Below are 24,518 nucleotides of genomic sequence, written 5' to 3'. Positions count from 1 at the left end.
AACTGCGATTTTGGCAAGTTTAGGAGCCAACCATGTTGTTAAAGAACTGTCAGGGAGAGTAGATGTTTTGCACCAACTGGTACCTGGATCTCGCCTTTATCAGGAGATCATCCAAGTACGGGATAATTGTGACTCCTTGCTTGCGAAGGAGAACCATCATTTCCGCCATCACCCTGGTGAAAATCCTCGGAGCCGTGGACAGACCAAACGGCAACGTCTGAAATTGGTAATGACAATCCTGAATTGCAAACCTCAGGTAGCTTGATGCAGTGGCTAAATGGGAACATGTAAGTAGGCATCCTTTATGTCTACCAAAACCATGAAATCTCCTTTATCCCCCGGACTGGAGATCACTACCCTGAGAGATTCCATCTTGAAATTGAATTTCTTTAGGTAGAAATTAAGGGATTTCAGATTTAAGATTGGTCTGACTGAGCCGTCCGGCTTCGGGACCACGAAGAGGCTTGAATAAAAACCTTCTCCCTGCTGACTAAGGCTGATTTGAACAATCGGTGAGGGGGAACTTCTTGAAACCCCAGTTTGTACCCTTGGGACACTATTTGTAAAACCAACAAGTCCAGGTCCGAATGAATCCAGAACTGACTGAAGAGTTTTAGACGTGCCCCCCAGTGGCGGAACTAGCGAGCAATGGGCCCATGTGCGACAAAATGGCTTGGGCCCCCCCCCCATCCCATCCCATCCAAGTCCACCCCCTCACCCCTGGAGAGGATCTGGTGAGGGGGGCCTGCTCAGGGAAGTGGATACCTAGCAACAGTGCCGTAACTAGACATTTTAGCAGTGTGTGCAAGAAACGGCATTGGAGCCCCACCCCTGCATGCAAAACAGGGGCAGTGCGCGCCGTAGGCGCGCGCAAAAAAACATAGTGGCGTGGCTTCGTGGTTAAGGGGTGTGGCCACAAAATAATACCAATTCATAAAACGGTGCACAGTAGTCTCCATTATTCAAATTATGCCGCACAGTAGCACCACTACACCAGGTAGAGACCCTTTTACACCTTACGGCGGACAGATTCCTCTTTTTACACATTACAGCAGACAGCGTCCTCTTTTTACACATTACAGCAGACAGCGTCCCCTTTTTACACATTACGGCAGACAGCATCCCCCTTTTTTACACAACGGCAGACAACGTGCCCTTGTTACACATAGCGGCAGACAGCGTACATTTTTTTCACATAACGGCAGATAGCCTGCCCTTGTTACACATTACGGCAGACATTGTACACTTTTTACACATTACAGCAGACAGCTTGCCCTTGTTACACATTACAGCAGACAGCTTGCCCTTGTTACACATTATGGCAGACAGCGTGCCCTTGTTACACATAGCGGCAGACAGCGTACACTTTTTACACATAACGGCAGACAGCCTGCCCTTGTTAAACATAGCGGCAGACAGCGTACACTTTTTTCACATAACAGCAGTCAGCCTGCCCTTGTTACACATAATGGCAGACATCGTACACTTTTTACACATTACAGCAGACAGCTTGCCCTTGTTACACATTACAGCAGACAGCTTGCCCTTGTTACACATTATGGCAGACAGCGTGCCCTTGTTACACATTACGGCAGACAGCATCCCCCTTGTTACACATTACGGCAGGCAGATTCCCCCTTGTTACACATTGCGGCAAGCAGATTCCCCCTTTTTACACATTGCGGCAAGCAGCTTCCCCCTTTTTACACATTGCGGCAGGCAGATTCCCCCTTTTTACACATTGCGGCAGGCAGTCCCCCTTTTTACACATAGCTGCAGGCAGATTCCCCCTTTTTACACATAGCGGCAGGCAGATTCCCCCTTTTTACACATTGCGGCAGGCAGTCCCCCTTTTTACACATAGCTGCAGGCAGATTCCCCCTTTTAACACATAGCTGCAGGCAGATTCCCCCCTTTTACACATAGCTGCAGGCAGATTCCCCCTTTTTACACATAGCGGCAGGCAGATTCCCCCTTTTTACACATAGCGGCAGGCAGATTCCCCCTTTTTACACATAGCGGCAGGCAGATTCCCCCTTTTTACACATAGCGGCAGGCAGTCCCAAGAAAGAAGGAAAGAAAGAAAGAAAGAAAGAAAGAAAGAAAGAAAGAAGAATTATACTTACCCTCTCCGCTGGCTCAGGCTCCTCGTGCAGCTTGACGATTCCCGGGCAGTAGAGAAGGAGGAGGAGGGAGGTGGAGGAGGGAGCCGCAGCAGCGCTGTGTTATTGGTGGAGGCGCTGCTGCTGCTGCCCCTCTGCTTCACTATAGGCTGTTCTCGGAAGACAGCCTATAGTGAAGCAGAGGGGCAGCAGCAGCGCCTCCACCAGTAACAAAGCGCTGCTGCGGCTCCTTCCTTCACCTCCCTCCTCCTCCTCCTCCCCCCCGTGCCGCTGCTCCTCTCATCTCCAAGCGACCCTCCTCCCTCTTCGTGTGTTACAGAGGCGGCAGCGTGTCTGGTGCTGCGGCTGCTGCCCGTAGTGCCCTGGCCTGATCTGTTCGTTACGACGGGCGGGCGGGCGGCGGGAGTCGCAGGACGCAGACCCGACGGGAGCGCTGGTGTGCGGCTGCGGCATGATACAATGAGTCATTGTGACTCATTGTAATGCCGGCGGCTGTGGGCCCTTGAGTGCGGCGGGGCCCCAGTGCAATGCACTGCCTGCCCTGCCAGTAGTTCCGCCCCTGGTGCCCCCCACTGGTGTGGGCTCCTGCAAGAGAGCCCCAGCGTCATGCAGTGGATTTGGCAGAAGCAGAGGACTCTGCTCCTGCGATCTTGAAGAGGCTTCTTGGAGTCAGCATCAGCATTCCCTTGGTGAATCCACAATGCCCTCCTATCCGAGACTGCCATGAAATTGGCCCGTGAGCACTTGTGCCCGGTGTAGGATTTTTAAATATGTGTAGTTTACTGTATGCAAGGGTTTAAAACCTTTTAGGAACTGAGATCTAAGGTGTATTACATGTAGTTTAAAAAAAAACAAAAAAGGTTTATTTTATGGCAGTAGTTTCCAAACTGGGGTTCTTGCACTGGTAGCATAGTTTGGTGGTCCAGGACCAATTAAAATTATTTATACTTTATTAAATTGGCAAAACCATTCCCTCACAACATAACTGAACCTGAGGATGACATGCTATAAACACAATTTACTTAATTTTATATTTTTTTCTGAATTTCTCAATAAAAAAAACTTTGGCCTAGGGGTGCCGTGAAACAAATTTTGATACTATTTATTTATATAGTGCTCTTTCTCCAACAGGACTCAAGGCGCTTGAGATATGGCTTCTGGAACTGAACACAGGATTCTAAATGTGGCTGTACCAAGGACCTATACAGTGGCATTACAGGTTGAGTATCCCTTATCCAAAATGCTTGGGACCAGAGGAATTTTGGATATCGGATTTTTCTGTATTTTGGAATAATTGCATACCATAACGAGATATTATGGTGATGGGACCTAAATCTAAGCACAGAATGCATTTATGTTTCATATATACCATATACACACAGCCTGAAGGTCATTTTAGCCAATATTTTTTATAACTTTGTGCATTAAACAAAGTGTGTGTACATTCACAGAATTCATTTATGTGTCATATACACCTTATACACACAGTCTGAAGTTCATTTAATACAATATTTTTAATAACTTTTTGAGTATTAAACAAAGTTTGTGTACACTGAGCCATCAAAAAACAAAGGTTTCACTATCTCAGTCTCACTCAAAAAAGTCCGTATTTCGGAATATTCCGTATTTCGGAATATTTGGATATGGGATACTCAACCTGTATTACTTTTTTCTGCTACTGGTTCTTTACCTATGCAAACAAGCATCTGACTTGCCTTTCCTATTGCTTTGTTACATTGCTCACCTGAAATAGTAATACTTAGATAGCTTTCCTCTTGCCATTATAATGCCCTTAATATTATAGTTAGCCTTTGTATTTTTGAGACGTGTATGATTTTGCATTTTTTGGCATTAAATGTTGCCATGTTCTTGACCATTCCTCTAGTCCAGGGGCGGAACTGCCAGAGACAACGGAGTCAGTTGCCGCCGGGCTCCAGCCCTAAAGGGGCTTCCTCCATTGCCCTCCGGCTGTTACGTGCCCTTCCTACTAAATAGACAAAGGCGCTACCAGCAGGGTCTCGCAGTTTGTACATTCCATGCCGTAACACCCTTCTTTCCACCTTTTTCAAGACCCAGCCCAGCAGCCTCGCCGCTGCCACCACCGCTAGCTGCAGCACTGCCAGCGGTGGGGTGCCCCTGCTTCTTCTCACACCACAGATAGCTGGGCAGCACTGCAACTGCCTGCCTGATTGCTCCGCCCCCTTCCGGCTCCCAAGCACCTCTGCTGCCCAGTGATCCAGGAGCCTGCTGCTAGGAAGAAGTGGCCGAGCTTCAGCAAGCGAGTCTGGACACTGGCGGAGGAAGCCATGATAACCAGATAATGGGGAGTGGAGAGCCAGTTCCAAGGTAATACTTTATACAGCTGGTTGAGATCCTGGTCGGTGGATATGGATTCCAAGAAAACCCTGGAGGTGCTTCCTTTCAAGGGAGACACTCTCTTTGGAGAAGACCTCAATAAGATTGTAGCTGATCTGGCTACTGCTAAAACAGCTTGCCTACCTAGTATGACTCCTACCACGCAGAAGGCTAAAAGTACTTTCCCTTGGCCCTTTCATCCTCAAGGTAAAGCGTACCCAAGGTCAGGCATACCCAAAGCAAGCTCATGCTTCCAGACCTGCCAAGCCCAGACTGAAGCAAGCCTGGGCTGCCCATCAGCCTGCTTCCAAAACAGACAAGCCTGCCGCATGACGGTGCAGGCCTCCCTCTGGGGGATCCCAGGGTGGGGGGCCCGACTTCTAGGTTTGGCATAATTCTAAGCTAGAGAATTCTGTTTGGAGCTCACCTTGTACTTTGTGAAGAAATAATCAGCATTGTGGCTGAGCAGATACATGTAGTGTGTGGCTGCAAACTGCATGGATCTGCTGCGTTGTAATGCTGATACTTTTTTTTTCAAAGTGCCAATAGCTTTATATAATGTTCACAATTTTTACGCAGGATCAAATAGCTCAATAGGTAGGGGGTTTGATTAGAATTCAACAGGTTATAGGTTTGAATCCTGGGTATGGTAGTTTGAGATGTGTTATTTAATAAAGTATGTTGTTCTGACTGCTGGCATCCTATCACCTGGGATATCATACTAAATAAATGGAGTTGATCAATTTTTTTTTAATTTTTTTTTAAACTAGGGACAATTTCCAGATACTTTTCTTTATAACTGAGATTGCCCCCTGGAACTTCACATCAGTTGACAACTATGCATGAGTGGGCAGTGCTTGCTCTGGATCTGCCCACCCATTTATGTGCCGTCATAAAAGAAAGCACAACTGACAGTTATCCTGGGCGTACACTACACAATTATCTGTCAGGCTATCTATCCAGTCTGGATGGATGGAATGAAAATCTGGTAATGTATAGGAGCAAATGTCAATTAACCATTTGCTCCCAAACACTAGAAAAGTGGTCAAAAATGGTCATTACACAAATTGGTTAAACCCAAAATTTAACCAATTTGTTTAGGGGACCATTTTTGTCCATTTTCTAGTGTTTGAGAGTAAATCGTTGATGGTCATTTGCTCACATAGATAACCGGATTTCTATTCCAACCAGCCAGTGTTGGAGATATGGTCTGCCAGATTACATAATGCATACCAGAGCCATAACTAGACTTTTTGGTGCCCTGTGACAGATAATTATATGCCCCCCCCCCCCCTCCCCATTTTTGCAATATGGACAAAAGGCGCATGCCTTGTGGGGAAGGGGCATAACAAGATTGGTCTCAGAGAAAGCACATGAGATATGAAGATATATCTAGTATACTTGACACTCAATGGTTTGTGGTATTGCCGGGGTGCCCTCCTTAAATGCATATACAGTCACACATGGCGTGTTTGTGCAAATGGCATATCAGCAGTCAGCACTAACTGGTGACATGCCATTTGTACAAGTAAGCCATGTGTGACTAATATATAAACATACTTTATTAAATAACACCTCAAACTATCATACCCAGGATTCAAACCTATAACCTGTTGAATTCTAATCAAATACCCTACCCATTGAGCTACTTGATCCTGCATCTATTCTAACCTCCAAAAACAGATTCAGTTGCATTTTCCAGCGTGTTTTGTTTGCGCCTTTGCAAATGTCTTACATCGACAAACTTATTTAGTACTATTTTGCAAATAGGGTTACATTGTCGCAACATTGTGTTCCCTAATTGCTTGATTTTTTTAAATGCAACAATTGATAAAGACACCTGATAATTGCTCTGTGGAGTCTTATTTTGTGTCTACTTCTTATCTACATTTAATTCCCTACCTCTAATCAAGGCATTTTTAAATGCTGGGGGCTGCCAGGACGTGAGGCCTACCTAGACTTTAGATCTGAATTTGAATGTACTTGTGAACTAACTTAATTTCCTACTTCTAAATTCATTCCTAAATTCACTACTTACATTAATCCTGTAGTTGGGCATTTTGAGCCTTCAATTGTGGGCATTGTTTTGTGTCCAGACCAGCAGCTGGAAAGGCATCGAAGACCTCCGATATGCTGCATCTCCTGATGTGTGTCTCCCTCAAGTGGCTGTCAGCAAATGCATGCTAGACACCCCATTCCAAGCTGATTGTGACATCACGGAACATGCATCATAGAACAGGCATGCTAGAATATGGGTCTTCAACCTGCGACCCTCCAGCTGCTGTGGAACTACATATACCAGCACGCCCTGCCTCAGTTTTAGCATACCTTAATAGCAAAACTGTGGCAGGGCATGCTGGGATGTGTAGTTTCACAGCAGCTGGAGGGCCACAGGATGAAGACCCATGTGCTAGAGCCAAGCCGCAGCTACATTGAATGCTAGCAAGCTGAATGTTTAAATCATTTTTGTTCCGCAGCATTCCAATGCGGAAGATTCCATGGAACCAGAGATTATTCCATTGAGAAGGACATGCTGCCTGGATGACTGCACTGTGCAAATTAAATCACGGAGCCAGTTGGCTTGTGGGTGGCTCTGGTGACTGGTTGGTTGGGTGGGCGGTGTGTCGGAGGTGAAGCACATGCAAATGTATGTGTATCATCCAGCTAGTGAGAGTGAAAACTCATGCAGGAGTGTGCCTGCTTGTCAGTGGGTTATGCACCTTGCCATGCGTCAAATCTACATGGAGCAGCTGGAGGGGACAAGAGCAGGTTTGCAAAATATAGATAGAAGAGCATATATGCTGGCGCATTCTCCATGATTGTGTCAGCTTATGTTTTGGTGCACTGCACTTTCCTTCACTAAGTTTTAGCCATTTTGGTTAAACGCAAGTGTAGTGGCTTCTCGCCCTTTTGGCTGTGATCTTGTATCGTGGTTGAAGAGTCTGCTGGAGGGATTGTTTTCTTCATTGGCGAGAGACTGAAGATATTCCAGGATGGAAGGCTTGGGAACACTATCCGTTTTTCAGTTGTGGAAGAGTTGAAAGACCGGATTGGACTACATTCTATAGTAAAGGATATCTTTGTATTTATTAATCCTCCCTTTATATGTGTCTGTCTTTCAATAAAGCTTTGGGCTTGTGATTCCCTCACCCTCTTACACTCCACACCCATAGCCTTATTAACTGTTGTATTATTGTATTGTTTAAATGTATAGTGCAGTTCATGATTTATAGTGTAGGCTGGCCTGTGCTGTAGTTCTTGAACTGTACTATACCGACAGCATTTGTATTGTGTTTTGGCTGTGCTGCAACACGGTACTTATGTGTGTAATGTTTATGTATGTTTTTTTGCTTCTTTATGTCAATAAAGACTGCTTTTTCAATCCAATATCTGAAAACAATTAATGTTTATCTTTGATGGCAATAGAAGTGGTATGATATTTGCTGCTTTTGAAAGGCAATATCTGATATGTCCCCTATCTGGGAACCATATATTAAATGGCTTTTCAGAAAAGGGAGATGGGAGAAGAGCTTTCAGTACTTGTAGGACCGATGCTCATTTCCTATTCTAGCCTCCAAAAACAGATTCAGTTGCATTTTCCAGCGTGTTTTGGATGCGCCTTTGCAAATGTCTTACATCGACAAACTTATTTAGTACTATTTTGCAAATAGGGTTACATTGTTGCAACATTGTGTTCCCTAATTGCTTGATTTTTTAAATGCAACAATTGATAAAGACACCTGATAACTGCTCTGTGGAGTCTTATTTTGTGTCTACTTCTTATCTACATTTAATTCTCTACCTCTAATCAAGGCATTTTTAAATGCTGGGGGCTGCCAGGACGTGAGGCCTACCTAGACTTTAGATCTGAATTTGAATGTACTTGTGAACTAACTTAATTTCCTACTTCTAAATTCATTCCTAAATTCACTACTTACATGAATCCTGTAGTTGGGCATTTTGGGACTTCGATTGTGGGCATTGTTTTGTGTCCAGACCAGCAGCAGGTGGTGTGCATTTGCTGGAAAGGCATCGAAGACCTCCGATATGCTGCATCTCCTGATGTGTGTCTCCCTCAAGTGTCTGTCAGCAAATGCCTGCTAGACACCCCATTCCAAGCTGATTGTGACATCACGGTACATGCATCATAGAACAGGCATGCTAGAACATGGGTCTTCAACCTGCGACCCTCCAGCTGCTGTGGAACTACACATCCCAGCATGCCCTGCCTCAGTTTTAGCATACCTTAATAGCAAAACTGTGGCAGGGCATGCTGGGATGTGTAGTTTCACAGCAGCTGGAGGGCCACAGGATGAAGACCCATGTGCTAGAGCCAAGCCGCAGGTACATTGAATGCTAGCAAGCTGAATATTTAAATCCTTTTTGTTCCGCAGCATTCCAATGTGGAAGATTCCATGGAACCAGAGATCCTTCCATTGAGAAGGACATGCTGCCTGGATGACTACACTTTGCAAATTAAATCACGGAGCCAGTTGGTTTGTGGGTGGCTCTGGTGACTGGGTGGTTGGGTGGGTGGTGTGTCGGAGGTGGAGCACATGCAAATGATTGTGTATCATCCAGCTAGTGAGAGAGAAAACTCATGCAGGAGTGTGCCTGCTTGTCAGTGGGTTATGCACCTTGCCAGACGTCAAATCTACATAGAGCAGCTGGAGGGGACAAGAGCAGGTTTGCAAAATATAGATAGAAGAGCATATATGCTGGCACATTCTCCATGATTGTGACAGCTTATGTTTTGGTGCACTGCACTTTCCTCCACTAAGTTTTAGCCATTTTTGTTAAGCTCAAGTGTAGTTGCTTCTCTGCCTTTTGGCTGTGATCTTGTATCGTGGTTGAAGGGTCTGCTGGAGGGAGGGATTGTTTTCTTCATTGGCGAAAGACCAAAGATATTCCAGGATGGAAGGCTTGGGAACACTATCCGTTTTTCAGTTGTGGAAGAGCACAGAGGTCGGATTGGACTACATTCTATAGTAAAGGATACCTTTCTATTTATTGCCCCTCCCCTTATATGTGTCTGTGTTACAATAAAGCTTCGGTCTTGTGATTCCCTCACCCTCTTACACTCCACACACATAGCCTTATTAACTGTTGTATTATTGTATAGTTTAAATGTATAGTGCAGTTCATGATTTATAGTGTAGGCCATAGTTGCCAATTCAGTTTATAACAAGCGGAATTGGGCTTGTTTTTTCTTCTGGTTGCTTATTTTTTGGGGTGGTTGCTTGTTGCTTGTTTTTGGGCTTATAATTTTTTTTGCTGCTTGTTTTTGGGCTTCTTTTGTTTTTAGGTATCACTGATACCGACTTCCAGAGATAATTAGTCATTCATCCATATAACACAGATCCTCACACAGACATACTGTAGGTGAGACGTTGTGGATGAATAGAGTCTTAAAGAAATGATGAGTCATTCATTATGTCTATTGTTGCCGACTGCCGGTTGTGTGTATTCAGTAGGGCTAATTTGTTTTTAACAATGACAACAACAAAGACACTGACCAGACACACAACAGTGAAGCAATTTAGGACCACTTTATGTGGTATTCTTTATGTCAGATATGGTTTAAGACGCTTGGGTATTTGTTGCAAGGATTTTTAAACCAACTACCAATATGCTTCAGCGCTTCAACTCAGGAATATATAACATGGAAGCTTCTATAGACGATGGAGACAGCTCAGATGAATTTGCTTATATCCATTTTACATAAAACCTTTGTAATTCAGTGTGCTATGTACTTTACCTCGCAGTATGCCATCTGCAATGCACTTTACTTCACACAGTGTGCCATGCACTTTACCTCACACAGTGGGGGTCATTCCGAGTTCGCTCGCTAGCTGCTTTTAGCAGCATTGCACACGCTAGACCGCCGCCCTCTGGGAGTGTATCTTCGCTTAGCAGAATTGCGAACGAAAGATTAGCAGAATTGCGAATAAATAATTATTTTCAGTTTCTGAGTAGCTCGAGACTTACTCCTACACTGCGATCAGCTCAGCCCGTTTCGTTCCTGGTTTGAAGTCACAAACACGCCCTGCGTTCGGACAGCCACTCCCCCGTTTCTCCAGACACTCCTGCGTTTTATCCTGCACACTCCCAGAAAACGGTAAATTTCCGCCCAGAAACACCCACTTCCTGTCAATCACACTCCGATCACTTCAATGATGAAAATTCTTCGTTCGGACGTGAGTAAATCTACTAAGTTTTGTTCTAAATTACTTAGCGCATGCGCACTGCGTACCATACGCATGCGCATTTTTGCCTTAATCGTTCCGTTGCAAAAATCGGCAACGAGCGAACAACTCGGAATGACCCCCAGTGTGCTATCTGCAATACACTATACTTCACACAGTGTGCCATGCACTTTACCTCACATAGTATGCCATCTGCAATGCACTTTACTTCACACAGTGTACCATGCACTTTACCTCACAGTGTGCCATCTGCAATGCACTTTACCTCTCAGTAATTCCTTTGTTATTTATTGAATTGAGTTACTATTTAATATTTATATATGCATTTATTATTTTGAATTGTCTTAATAATCTTTTGTTTTGTTACCTTGATTTGGCCTCTTAATTTATTTAATAGAAGTACAAAGTTGGATGTTGTAAGATTATTTGTTTTATCTTTCCATAGAATAAATATTTCACAGTGAATACAAATGACCACAGATACAGTATATACAGTTGGCAATTTTCACTTGAGATTTTTCTTTAGAGGAAACATGAAAGCATAGTATCTTAAATTCACAACTCTAACTATAATATTTATAAAAATTCCAGTATTCTTTAAAAGCCAGTTTTGTGCTGATAAATATCATTGTAAAGACCTTAAAGGCAGATTATATAAATAATTATATGTATTTTAATAAGACAAACAATAATGTCTGTTTATATATATATATATATATATATATATATATATATAAAAAAACAACAACCTTGAGTTGGGCTTTTTTTGGGGCTTTTTAGGATTGGTTTGGGCTTGTTTTGGGCTTATTTTTCAGTCATCGGTTGCTTGTTTTCCATTTCAGAGTTGGCAACACTGGTGTAGGCTGGCCTGTGCTGTAGTTCTTGAACTGTACTATACCGACAGCATTTGTATTGTGTTTTGGCTGTGCTGCAACACAGTACTTATGTGTGTAATGTTTATGTATGTTGTTTTGCTTCTTTATGTCAATAAAGACTGCTTTTTCAATCCAATATCTGAAAACAATCAATGTTTATCTTTGATGGCAATAGAAGTGGTATGATATTTGCTGCTTTTGAAAGGCAATATCTGATATGTCCCCTATCTGGGAACCATATATTAAATGGCTTTTCAGAAAAGGAAGATGGTAGAAGAGCTTTCAGTACTCGTTGGACCGATGCACATTTCCTATTCTAGCCTCCAAAAACAGATTCAGTTGCATTTTCCAGTGTGTTTTAAATGCGCCTTTGCAAATGTCTTACATCGACAAACTTATTTAGTACTATTTTGCAAATAGGGTTACATTGTTGCAACATTGTGTTCCCTAATTGCTTGATTTTTTAAATGCAACAATTGATAAAGACACCTGATAACTGCTCTGTGGAGTCTTATTTTGCGTCTACTTCTTATCTACATTTAATTCCCTACCTCTAATCAAGGCATTTTTAAATGCTGGGGGCTGCCAGGACGTGAGGCCTACCTAGACTTTAGATCTGAATTTGAATGTACTTGTGAACTAACTTAATTTCCTACTTCTAAATTCATTCCTAAATTCACTACTTACATGAATCCTGTAGTTGGGCATTTTGGGACTTCGATTGTGGGCATTGTTTTGTGTCCAGACCAGCAGCAGGTGGTGTGCATTTGCTGGAAAGGCATCGAAGACCTCCGATATGCTGCATCTCCTGATGTGTGTCTACCTCAAGTGGCTGTCAGCAAATGCCTGCTAGATACCCCATTCCAAGCTGATTGTGACTTCACGGAACATGCATCATAGAACAGGCATGCTAGAACATGGGTCTTCAACCTGCGACCCTCCAGCTGCTGTGGAACTACACATCCCAGCATGCCCTGCCTCAGTTTTAGCATACCTTAATAGCAAAACTGTGGCAGGGCATGCTGGGATGTGTAGTTTCACAGCAGCTGGAGGGCCACAGGATGAAGACCCATGTGCTAGAGCCAAGCCGCAGGTACATTGAATGCTAGCAAGCTGAATGTTTAAATCCTTTTTGTTCCGCAGCATTCCAATGCGGAAGATTCCATGGAACCAGAGATTATTCCATTGAGAAGGACATGCTGCCTGGATGACTGCACTGTGCAAATTAAGTTACGGAGCCAGTTGGCTTGTGGGTGGCTCTGGTGACTGGGTGGTTGGGTGGGCGGTGTGTCGGAGGTGGAGCACATGCAAATGAATGTGTATCATCCAGCTAGTGAGAGTGAAAACTCATGCAGGAGTGTGCCTGCTTGTCAGTGGGTTATGCACCTTGCCAGACGTCAAATCTACATGGAGCAGCTGGAGGGGACAAGAGCAGGTTTGCAAAATATAGATAGAAGAGCATATATGCTGGCGCATTCTCCATGATTGTGTCAGCTTATGTTTTGGTGCACTGCCCTTTCCTCCACTAAGTTTTAGCTGTTTTGGTTAAACGCAAGTGTAGTTGCTTCTCGCCCTTTTGGCTGTGATCTTGTATCGTGGTTGAAGAGTCTGCTGGAGGGATTGTTTTCTTCATTGGCGAGAGACTGAAGATATTCCAGGATGGAAGGCTTGGGAACACTATCCGTTTTTAAGTTGTGGAAGAGTTGAAAGACCGGATTGGACTACATTCTATAGTAAAGGATATCTTTGTATTTATTAATCCTCCCTTTATATGTGTCTGTCTTTCAATAAAGCTTCGGGCTTGTGATTCCCTCACCCTCTTACACTCCACACCCATAGCCTTATTAACTGTTGTATTATTGTATTGTTTAAATGTATAGTGCAGTTCATGATTTATAGTGTAGGCTGGCCTGTGCTGTAGTTCTTGAACTGTACTATACCGACAGCATTTGTATTGTGTTTTATCTGTGCTGCAACACAGTACTTATGTGTGTAATGTTTATGTATGTTTTTTTGCTTCTTTATGTCAATAAAGACTGCTTTTTCAATCCAATATCTGAAAACAATCAATGTTTATCTTTGATGGCAATAGAAGTGGTATGATATTTGCTGCTTTTGAAAGGCAATATCTGATATGTCCCCTATCTGGGAACCATATATTAAATGGCTTTTCAGAAAAGGGAGATGGTAGAAGAGCTTTCAGTACTTGTAGGACCGATGCACATTTCCTATTCTAGCCTCCAAAAACAGATTCAGTTGCATTTTCCAGCGTGTTTTGGATGCGCCTTTGCAAATGTCTTACATCGACAAACTTATTTAGAACTATTTTGCAAATAGGGTTACATTGTTGCAACATTGTGTTCCCTAATTGCTTGATTTTTTAAATGCAACAATTGATAAAGACACCTGATAACTGCTCTGTGGAGTCTTATTTTGTGTCTACTTTTTATCTACATTTAATTCTCTACCTCTAATCAAGGCATTTATAAGTGCTGGGGGCTGCCAGGACGTGAGGCCTACCTAGACTTTAGATCTGAATTTGAATGTACTTGTGAACTAACTTCATTTCCTACTTCTAAATTCATTCCTAAATTCACTACTTACATGAATCCTGTAGTTGGGCATTTTGGGACTTCGATTGTGGGCATTGTTTTGTGTCCAGACCAGCAGCAGGTGGTGTGCATTTGCTGGAAAGGCATCGAAGACCTCCGATATGCTGCATCTCCTGATGTGTGTCTCCCTCAAGTGGCTGTCAGCAAATGCCTGCTAGACACCCCATTCCAAGCTGATTGTGACACCACGGTACATGCATCATAGAACAGGCATGCTAGAACATGGGTCTTCAACCTGCGACCCTCCAGCTGCTGTGGAACTACACATCCCAGCATGCCCTGCCTCAGTTTTAGCATACCTTAATAGCAAAACTGTGGCAGGGCATGCTGGGATGTGTAGTTTCACAGCAGCTGGAGGGCCACAGGATGAAGACCCATGTGCTAAAGCCAAGCCGCAGGTACATTGAATGCTAGCAAGCTGAATATTTAAATCCTTTTTATTCCGCAGCATTCCAATGTGGAAGATTCCATGGAACCAGAGATCCTTCCATTGAGAAGGACATGCTGCCTGGATGACTACACTGTGCAAATTAAATCAAGGAGCCAGTTGGCTTGTGGGTGGCTCTGGTCACTGGGTGGTTGGGTGGGTGGTGTGTCGGAGGTGGAGCACATGCAAATGATTGTGTATCATCCAGCTAGTGAGAGAGAAAACTCATGCAGGAGTGTGCCTGCTTGTCAGTGGGTTATGCACCTTTCCAGACGTCAAATCTACATGGAGCAGCTGGAGAGGACAAGAGCAGGATTGCAAAATATAGACAGAAGAGCTCTCCAGCCTAGTTTGCTGTCTGTTTCCACTTCTCTTTTCTTGAGCCGCTCCCTTCTATGCCCTTGCGCACTATCCTGACTTCTCCCATCTGCTTACTTTGTGCCTTCCAACGCACAATGCGAACTACAGGTAGTGCTGCAGGGCCCACACCCTTTTACTTGCCATACAGAGCAGCTCTGGAGCTGTTACAGTGCCCAGCTTCTGCAAGAAATCAGCTTGAATGCTTCAGGGGCTGGGGCATAGCCAACATGAGCCCCACACCGAAGGAGGGTGGAGGTGTTTAATGCGAACTAGGGGTCATCCAAGCGCCGCAAAAGGCCGCCATGCCCTGCACGCCCCTTTTCTCTTTTCATATGCAGACGAGGGTTGAAGCCAAATTTGACCAACTGCTTGGATGACATCACCATATGCAAATCCATCTGCTGCAGGCCTTCCCCCAGGAATGCTTGCACTAGTTGTTGCATTTGGTTTGTTGTTTGGGGGTGCTTCAGTATTAGGCAGCCTTCTGCCCTCCCATGTTCATCTGAAAATATGTGTTCTCCCTGCAGTTGTTGTCCCCAGATGAGAGTTCCCTTGTGCTGCCTCAGTTGAATCTTCTTTACTTGACAGAGATGTGCCTGAGCAGCGGCCCTCCCCAGCCCTATCCCAAATCATACTTATTTTGCATAGGAGATACCATGGTCATGAAGATCGTTCTCCCAGGGTGAGGTTCATTCATTGCATTCTGGGTATGCTGACCCCTGTGATTTCCCCAAATGTGGGAAACTTGACTGCATTATTTGTGGTAGTGGGGGACTGTGTTTGTGCTTTCCTCTGGTCAGCTCTGGTAAAAGTCAGATTTCTTTATCTCAGATCTTCCTCTAGCCTTGTTCTTCTTTCGAGAGTTCCCTTGTGCTGCCTCAGTTGGATCTCCTTTACTTGACAGGGGGGTGCCCAAGCAGCGACCCTCCCCAGCTCTAGCCCAACTCCTACTTACCTGCCAGGTGAGATACTATGATCATGAAGGTGCTTCTCCCAGGGCAAGGCTCACCCATTGCACTCTGGGTGTGCTGCCCCTGTGATTTCCCCAAATATGGGAAACTTGACTGCATAATTTGTGTTTCCACTGGTCGGCTTTTATATAATTCAGATCTCTTTGTCTCAGGTCTCTCTCCAGCCTAGTTTGCAGTCTGTTTCCACTTCTTCTTTTTTTGAGCCCCTCCCTTCTATACCCTTGTGCACTATCCTGACTTCTCCTGTCTGCTTACTTTGTGCCTTCCAATGCACAATGCAAACTACAGGTAGTGCTGCAGGGCCCACAAACTTTTACTTGCATTACAGAGCAGCTCTGGAGCTGTTACAGTGCCAAGCTGCTGCAAGAAATCAGCTTGAATGCTTCAGGGGCTGGGGCATTGCCAACATGAGCCCCACACTGAAGGAGGGTGGGGGTGTTTAATGCGAACTAAGGGTCATCCAAGCGCCGCAAAAGGCCGCCATTCCCTGCATACCCCTTTTCTCTTTTCATATGCAGATGAGGGTTCCAGCCAACTTTGGCCCACTGCTTGGATGACATCACTGTATGCAAATCCGTCTTCTGCTGACCTTCCCCCAGGAATGCTTGTACTAGTTGTTGCATTTGGTTTGTTGCTTGGGGGTGCTTCAGTATTAGGCAGCCTTCTGCCCTCCCATGTTCATCTGAAAATATGTGTTCTCCCTGCAGTTGTTGTCCCCAGATGAGAGTTCCCTTGTGCTGCCTCAGTTGAATCTCCTTTACTTGACAGAGATGTGCCTGAGCAGCGGCCCTCCCCAGCCCTATCCCAAATCATACTTATTTTGCATAGGAGATATCATGGTAATGAAGACTGTTATCCCAGGGTGAGGTTCATTCATTGCATTTTGGGTATGCTGACCCCTGTGATTTCCCCAAATGTGGGAAACTCGACTTCATTATTTGTGGTAGTGGGGGACTGTGTTTGTGCTTTCCTCTGGTCAGCTCTGGTAAAAGTCAGATTTATTTGTCTCAGATCTTCCTCTAGCCTTGTTCTTCTTTCGAGAGTTCCCTTGTGCTGACTCACTTGGATCTCCTTCACTTGACAGGGAAGTGCCCGAGCAGTGACCCTACCCAGCTCTAGCCCAACTCCTACTTACCTGCCAGGTGAGATACTATGATCATGAAGGTGCTTCTCCCAGGGCAAGGCTCACCCATTGCACTCTGGGTGTGCTGCTCTTGCGATTTCCCCAAATGTGGGAAACTTGACTGCATAATTTGTGTTTCCCCTGGTCGGCTCTCGTATAATTCAGATCTCTTTGTCTCAGGTCTCTCTCCAGCCTAGTTTGCTGTCTGTTTCCACTTCTCTTTTCTTGAGCCGCTCCCTTCTATGCCCTTGCGCACTATTATGACCTCTCCTGTCTGCTTACTTTGTGCCTTCCAACGTCAATGCAAACTACAGGTAGTGCTGCAGGGCCCTCACCCTTTTACATGCTTTACAGAGCAGCTCTGGAGCTGTTACAGTGCCCAGCTGCTGCAAGAAATCAGCTTGAATGCTTCAGGGGCTGGGGCATAGCCAACATGAGCCCCACACCGAAGGAGGGTGGAGGTGTTTAATGTGAATTAGGGGTCCTCCAAGCGCCGCAAAAGGCCGCCATGCCCTGCACATCCCTTTTTTCTTTTCATATGCAGACGAGGGTTGAAGCCAACTTTGACCCACTGCTTGGATGACATCACCATATGCAAATCCATCTGCTGCAGGCCTTCCCCCAGGAATGCTTGCACTAGTTGTTGCATTTGGTTTATTGTTTGGGGGTGCTTCAGTATTAGGCAGCCTTCTGCCCTCCCATGTTCATCTGAAAATATGTGTTCTCCCTGCAGTTGTTGTCCCCAGATGAGAGTTCCCTTGTGCTGCCTCAGTTGAATCTCCTTTACTTGACAGAGATGTGCCTGAGCAGCGGCCCTCCCCAGCTCTATCCCAAATCATACTTATTTTGCATAGGAGATACCATGCTCATGAAGATTGTTCTCCCAGGTTGAGGTTCATTCATTGCATTCTGGGTATGCTGACCCCTGTGATTTCCCCAAATGTGGGAAACTTGACTGCATTATTTGTGGTAGTGGGGGACTGTGTTTGTGCTTTCCTCTGGTCAGCTCTGGTAAAAGTCAGATTTCTTTGTCTCAGATCTTCCTCTAGCCTTGTTCTTCTTTCGAGAGTTCCCTTGTGCTGCCTCAGTTGGATCTCCTTCACTTGACAGGGGGGTGCCCGAGCTGCGACCCTCCCCAGCTCTAGCCCAACTCCTACTTACCTGCCAGGTGAGATACTATGATCATGTAGGTGCTTCTCCCAGGGCAAGGCTCACCCATTGCACTCTGGGTGTGCTGCCCCTGTGATTTCCCCAAATGTGGGAAACTTGACTGCATAATTTGTGTTTCCCCTGGTCGGCTCTCGTATAATTCAGATCTCTTTGTCTCAGGTCTCTCTCCAGCCTAGTTTGCTGTCTGTTTCCACTTCTCTTTTCTTGAGCCGCTCCCTTCTATGCCCTTGCGCACTATTCTGACCTCTCCTGTCTGTATACTTTGTGCCTTCCAACGCACAATGCAAACTACAGGTAGTGCTGCAGGGCCCACACCCTTTTACATGCTTTACAGAGCAGCTCTGGAGCTGTTACAGTGCCCAGCTGCTGCAAGAAATCAGCTTGAATGCTTCAGGGGCTGGGGCATAGCCATCATGAGCCCCACACCGAAGGAGGGTGGAGATGTTTAATGCGAATTAGGGGTCATCCAAGCGCCGCAAAAGGCCGCCATTCCCTGCACATCCCTTTTTTCTTTTCATATGCAGACGAGGGTTGAAGCCAACTTTGACCCACTGCTTGGATGACATCACCATATGCAAATCCATCTGCTGCAGGCCTTCCCCAGGAATGCTTGCACTAGTTGTTGCATTTGGTTTGTTGTTTGGGGGTGCTTCAGTATTAGGCAGCCTTCTGCCCTCCCATGTTCATCTGAAAATATGTGTTCTCCCTGCAGTTGTTGTCCCAAGATGAGAGTTCCCTTGTGCTGCCTCAGTTGAATCGCCTTTACTTGACAGAGATGTGCCTGAGCAGCGGCCCTCCCCAGCCCTATCCCAAATCATACTTATTTTGCATAGGAGATACCATGGTCATGAAGATTGTTCTCCCATGGTGAGGTTCATTCATTGCATTCTGTTTATGCTGACCCCTGTGATTTCCCCAAATGTTGGAAACTCGACTGCATTATTTGTGGTAGTGGGGGGCTGTGTTTGTGCTTTCCTCTGGTCAGCTCTGGTAAAAGTCAGATTTCTTTGTCTCAGATCTTCCTCTAGCCTTGTTCTTCTTTCGAGAGTACCCTTGTGCTGCCTCAGTTGGATCTCCTTCACTTGACAGGGGGGTGCCCGAGCAGCGACCCTCCCCAGCTCTAGCCCAACTCCTACTTACCTGCCAGGTGAGATCCTATGATCATGTAGGTGCTTCTCCCAGGGCAAGGCTCACCCATCGCACTCTGGGTGTGCTGCCCCTGTGATTTCCCCAAATGTGGGAAACTTGACTGCATAATTTGTGTTTCCCCTGGTCGGCTCTCGTATAATTCAGATGTATTTGTCTCAGGTCTCTCTCCAGCCTAGTTTGCTGTCTGTTTCCACTTCTCTTTTCTTGAGCCGCTCCCTTCTATGCCCTTGCGCACTATCCTGACTTCTCCCGTCTGCTTACTTTGTGCCTTCCAACGCACAATGCGAACTACAGGTAGTGCTGCAGGGCCCACACCCTTTTACTTGCCTTACAGAGCAGCTCTGGAGCTGTTACAGTGCCCAGCTGCTGCAAGAAATCAGCTTGAATGCTTCAGGGGCTGGGGCATAGCCAACATGAGCCCCACACCGAAGGAGGGTGGAGGTGTTTAATGCGAACTAGGGGTCATCCAAGCGCCGCAAAAGGCCGCCATGCCCTGCACGCCCTTCTTCTCTATTCATATGCAGATGAGTGTTGAAGCCAACTTTGACCCACTGCTTGGATGACATCACCATATGCAAATCCATCTGCTGCAGGCCTTCCCCCAGGAATGCTTGCACTAGTTGTTGCATTTGGTTTGTTGTTTGGGGGTGCTTCAGTATTAGGCAGCCTTCTGCCCTCCCATGTTCATCTGAAAATATGTGTTCTCCCTGCAGTTGTTGTCCCCCGATGAGAGTTCCCTTGTGCTGCCTCAGTTGAATCTCCTTTACTTGACAGAGATGTGCCTGAGCAGCGGCCCTCCCCAGCTCTATCCCAAATCATACTTATTTTGCATAGGAGATACCATGGTCATGAAGATTGTTTTCCCAGGGTGAGGTTCATTCATTGCATTCTGGGTATGCTGACCCCTGTGATTTCCCCAAATGTGGGAAACTGGACTGCATTATTTGTGGTAGTGAGGGACTGTGTTTGTGCTTTCCTCTTGTCAGCTCTGGTAAAAGTCAGATTTCTTTGTCTCAGATCTTCCTCTAGCCTTGTATTTCTTTCGAGAGTTCCCTTGTGCTGCCTCAGTTGGATCTCCTTCACTTGACAGGGGGGTGCCCGAGCAGCGACCCTCCCCAGCTCTAGCCCAGCTCCTACTTACCTGCCAGGTGAGATACTATGATCATGAAGGTGCTTCTCCCAGGGCAAGGCTCACCCATTGCACTCTGGGTGTGCTACTCCTGCGGTTTCCCCAAATGTTGGACACTAGACTGCATAATTTGTGTTTCACCTGGTCGGCTCTCGTATAATTCAGATCTCTTTGTCTCAGGTCTCTCTCCAGCCTAATTTGCAGTCTGTTTCCACTTCTCTTTTCTTGAGTTGCTCCCTTCTATGCCCTTGCGCACTATCCTGACTTCTCCCGTCTGCTTACTTTGTGCCTTCCAACACACAATGCAAACTACAGGTAGTGCTGCAGGGCCCACACCCTTTTACTTGCCTTACAGAGCAGCTCTGGAGCTGTTACAGTGCCCAGCTGCTGCAAGAAATCAGCTTGAATGCTTCAGGGGCTGGGGCATAGCCATCATGAGCCCCACACCGAAGGAGGGTGGAGGTGTTTAATGCGAACTAGGGGTCATCCAAGCACCTCAAAAGGCCGCCATGCCCTGCATGCCAATTTTATCTTTTCATATGCAGACGAGGGTTGAAGCCAACTTTGACCCACTGTTTGGATGACATCACCATATGCAAATCCATATGCTGCAGGCCTTCCCCCAGGAATGCTTGCACTAGTTGTTGCATTTGGTTTGTTGTTTGGGGGTGCTTCAGTATTAGGCAGCCTTCTGCCCTCCCATGTTCATCTGAAAATATGTGTACCTCCTGCAGTTGTTGTCCCCAGATGAGAGTTCCCTTGTGCTGCCTCAGTTGAATCTCCTTTACTTGACAGAGATGTGCCTGAGCAGCGGCCCTCTCCAGCCCTATCCCAAATCATACTTATTTTGCATAGGAGATACCATGGTCATGAAGATTGTTCTCCCAGGGTGAGGTTCATTCATTGCATTCTGGGTATGCTGACCCCTGTTATTTTCCCAAATGTGGTAAACTTGACAGCATTATTTGTGGTAGTGGGGGACTGTGTTTGTGCTTTCCTCTGGTCAGCTCTGGTAAAAGTCAGATTTCTTTGTCTCAGATCTTCCTCTAGCCTTGTTCTTCTTTCGAGAGTTCCCTTGTGCTGCCTCAGTTGGATCTCCTTCACTTGACAGGGGGGTGCCCGAGCAGCGACCCTCCCCAGCTCTAGCCCAACTCCTACTTACCTGCTAGGTGAGATACTATGATCATGAAGGTGCTTCTCCCAGGGCAAGGCTCACCAATTGCACTCTGGGTGTGCTGCTCCTGCGATATCCCCAAATGTGGGAAACTTGACTGCATAATTTGTGTTTCCCCTGGTCGGCTCTCGTATAATTCAGATCTCTTTGTCTCATGTCTTTCTCCAGCCTAGTTTGCTGTCTGTTTACACTTCTCTTTTCTTGAGCCACTCCCTTCTATGCCCTTGCGCACTATCTTGACTTCTCCCGTCTGCTTACTTTGTGCCTTCCAACGCACAATGCGAACTACAGGTAGTGCTGCAGGGCCCACACCCTTTTAGTTGCCTTACAGAGCAGCTCTGGAGCTATTACAGTGCCCAGCTGCTGCAAGTAATCAGCTTGAATGCTTCAGGGGCTGGGGCATAGCCAACATGAGCCCCACACCGAAGTAGGGTGGAGGTGTTTAATGCGAACTAGGGGTCATCCAAGCGCCGCAAAAGGCCGCCATGCCCTGCACGCCCCTTTTCTCTTTTCATATGCAGACGAGGGTTGAAGCCAACTTTGACCCACTGCTTGGATGACATCACCATATGCAAATCCATCTGCTGCAGGCCTTCCCCCAGGAATGCTTGTACTAGTTGTTGCATTTGGTTTGTTGTTTGGGGGTGCTTCAGTATTAGGCAGCCTTCTGCCCTCCCATGTTCATCTGAAAATATGTGTTCTCCCTGCAGTTGTTGTCCCCAGATGAGAGTTCCCTTGTGCTGCCTCAGTTGAATCTCCTTTACTTGACAAGGGAGGCATTTTGGATTTTTTCTTTGGGTACCCTTACACCTGATGGTCTGAATGAGAGCATCGAACTGAACAACATTTGCAGTCTCTGAAGATTTTATCTATTGATTTACCTAATATATTATTTATTGAATATCCATTTATTGTATGTTTAATAAATAAACAAAATTATTAGAAGTAGCTATTTTGGAAACAGCTTTCCTCTTAGGATGAAACTGTATAATCCTGTTGTGTGTGTTCCTTTAAAGTTCTTTAGTAAAATCCACTAGTAATGATGAACATCAGATTTCTTCCTCCATCCTCTTTTTACACTTTCTCTTGGTTCTATATATATATATTTTTTTTCTATTTTTATTTTTTCCCCCTCCTTCTCCCAAAAGGCCCCCCTCCCTCCCCCCCCCTCCCTGTTTTAAATTTTAAAATCTTTAAATATTTAAATCTTCGAATCCTTAAATTGTCTGTTTAATATTTATTTTTTCTTCAATTCTTTTTGTTGTTTAAACAGCAATGTAGTTATTCCAGGGGTTAAAATAATGAAATATAGAAATAATATTAACAAAAATTAAAGGTAAAAATGAATTGATAGAATGATCCCATTAAAAGTTAATAAATAATATGGATGTTAAGCTGAGCGGGTTGGATTCGAACATGGGACTAGCTGCATAGAGTGCATTTGATGTTTCCCCTGCGCCACAAGAACTGCTTTAGTAGTGGCATGGATTTATGTTACCCTAAAAGGTTTTATATAAGTAAATGGGGATCCTTAGTGCTGAGTCTCTGAATTATGTATATGTGATTATAGATATGAGGTATTGATTGAAAGATTATAGGTTAATCTGTATATAGATTATATATTTTCTGTTATTTTTTAAACCACCTTGTTGCTTATTTTATTATTATTTTTAATCACCATGTTGCTTATTTTTATATTATGAAATGCCTTTATATGTGCAATTGCAATTAGAAAGTTGTTCCATATGTGAGTCATTACATGTATGCATCCAATTAGTACATGTATGTATCCAATCAACTAATTAGTAATGCTATTGGTCCGGTGCATTTTAAAAAGAGCCTGCTAGGCTGCTGATGTATCCTCTGACGAAACCGCTCTTGGATAACAGCGGAGAAACGCGTAAGAAAGGTGATTACCGGACACTCTGATTGCTGAGATATAAGCCCGTTCATGAACGAGCTACATCACGGCGGACGTCTGATGTAAAGACAGCGGTGAAGGGGAAAAAGCAATTTGAGACCGAGCAAAAGGAGGTCTCTACCCCACGGCAGGGAGAAATATCCCGACCGCGAGTGCCAATAAGATCCAGCCACGGTTAACGGGGGTCGTAGCATACCGCTGTGTTTCACCAACCATCACAGCGCTCTCCCCCTGTTTTCTTTCATTACTCACGTGAGTTACATATGAACTTTAACTGCAGTAAATAATAAGAATTTACTTACCGATAATTCTATTTCTCATAGTCCGTAGTGGATGCTGGGGACTCCGTAAGGACCATGGGGAATAGCGGCTCCGCAGGAGACTGGGCACATCTAAAGAAAGCTTTAGGACTATGTGGTGTGCACTGGCTCCTCCCCCTATGACCCTCCTCCAAGCCTCAGTTAGGATACTTTGCCCGGACGAGCGTACACAATAAGGAAGGATTTTGAATCCCGGGTAAGACTCATACCAGCCACACCAATCACACCGTACAACCTGTGATCTGAACCCAGTTAACAGCATGATAACAGAGGAGCCTCTGAAAAGATGGCTCCCAACAATAATAACCCGATTTTTGTAACAATAACTATGTACAAGTATTGCAGACAATCCGCACTTGGGATGGGCGCCCAGCATCCACTACGGACTATGAGAAATAGAATTATCGGTAAGTAAATTCTTATTTTCTCTGACGTCCTAAGTGGATGCTGGGGACTCCGTAAGGACCATGGGGATTATACCAAAGCTCCCAAACGGGCGGGAGAGTGCGGATGACTCTGCAGCACCGAATGAGAGAACTCCAGGTCCTCCTCAGCCAGGGTATCAAATTTGTAGAATTTAGCAAACGTGTTTGCCCCTGACCA

The 24,518-nt window shown here is 45.2% G+C and overlaps 12 non-coding genes across 12 annotated transcripts; all 12 read left to right on the top strand.

The window, feature by feature from the left end:
* Positions 1-15,589: 15,589 nt before the first annotated feature.
* LOC135005123 (U1 spliceosomal RNA) lies at positions 15,590-15,753 on the top strand. Its single transcript, XR_010205780.1, has one exon. It is a non-coding gene; the product is annotated as a U1 spliceosomal RNA (small nuclear RNA).
* A 152-nt stretch (positions 15,754-15,905) lies between these two features.
* LOC135005118 (U1 spliceosomal RNA) lies at positions 15,906-16,068 on the top strand. The gene has a single exon (XR_010205775.1). It is a non-coding gene; the product is annotated as a U1 spliceosomal RNA (small nuclear RNA).
* Positions 16,069-16,740: 672 nt separating this feature from the next.
* On the top strand, positions 16,741-16,904 carry LOC135005115 (U1 spliceosomal RNA). Its single transcript, XR_010205772.1, has one exon. It is a non-coding gene; the product is annotated as a U1 spliceosomal RNA (small nuclear RNA).
* Positions 16,905-17,056: 152 nt separating this feature from the next.
* On the top strand, positions 17,057-17,219 carry LOC135005116 (U1 spliceosomal RNA). The gene has a single exon (XR_010205773.1). It is a non-coding gene; the product is annotated as a U1 spliceosomal RNA (small nuclear RNA).
* Positions 17,220-17,889: 670 nt separating this feature from the next.
* LOC135005126 (U1 spliceosomal RNA) lies at positions 17,890-18,053 on the top strand. The gene has a single exon (XR_010205783.1). It is a non-coding gene; the product is annotated as a U1 spliceosomal RNA (small nuclear RNA).
* A 152-nt stretch (positions 18,054-18,205) lies between these two features.
* Positions 18,206-18,368, top strand: LOC135005119 (U1 spliceosomal RNA). The gene has a single exon (XR_010205776.1). It is a non-coding gene; the product is annotated as a U1 spliceosomal RNA (small nuclear RNA).
* Positions 18,369-19,038: 670 nt separating this feature from the next.
* On the top strand, positions 19,039-19,202 carry LOC135005114 (U1 spliceosomal RNA). Its single transcript, XR_010205771.1, has one exon. It is a non-coding gene; the product is annotated as a U1 spliceosomal RNA (small nuclear RNA).
* A 152-nt stretch (positions 19,203-19,354) lies between these two features.
* LOC135005121 (U1 spliceosomal RNA) lies at positions 19,355-19,517 on the top strand. Its single transcript, XR_010205778.1, has one exon. It is a non-coding gene; the product is annotated as a U1 spliceosomal RNA (small nuclear RNA).
* Positions 19,518-20,188: 671 nt separating this feature from the next.
* LOC135005128 (U1 spliceosomal RNA) lies at positions 20,189-20,352 on the top strand. Its single transcript, XR_010205784.1, has one exon. It is a non-coding gene; the product is annotated as a U1 spliceosomal RNA (small nuclear RNA).
* A 152-nt stretch (positions 20,353-20,504) lies between these two features.
* LOC135005124 (U1 spliceosomal RNA) lies at positions 20,505-20,667 on the top strand. Its single transcript, XR_010205781.1, has one exon. It is a non-coding gene; the product is annotated as a U1 spliceosomal RNA (small nuclear RNA).
* A 671-nt stretch (positions 20,668-21,338) lies between these two features.
* LOC135005113 (U1 spliceosomal RNA) lies at positions 21,339-21,502 on the top strand. Its single transcript, XR_010205770.1, has one exon. It is a non-coding gene; the product is annotated as a U1 spliceosomal RNA (small nuclear RNA).
* Positions 21,503-21,654: 152 nt separating this feature from the next.
* LOC135005122 (U1 spliceosomal RNA) lies at positions 21,655-21,817 on the top strand. The gene has a single exon (XR_010205779.1). It is a non-coding gene; the product is annotated as a U1 spliceosomal RNA (small nuclear RNA).
* The last annotated feature ends 2,701 nt before the right edge of the window (positions 21,818-24,518 follow it).

Source organism: Pseudophryne corroboree, unplaced genomic scaffold, assembly GCF_028390025.1.
Source record: "Pseudophryne corroboree isolate aPseCor3 unplaced genomic scaffold, aPseCor3.hap2 scaffold_1968, whole genome shotgun sequence".
Taxonomy (NCBI): domain Eukaryota; kingdom Metazoa; phylum Chordata; class Amphibia; order Anura; family Myobatrachidae; genus Pseudophryne; species Pseudophryne corroboree.
The sequence above is the reverse complement of the archived record's forward strand: the minus strand, read 5'-3'. Positions and strand labels throughout refer to the sequence as shown.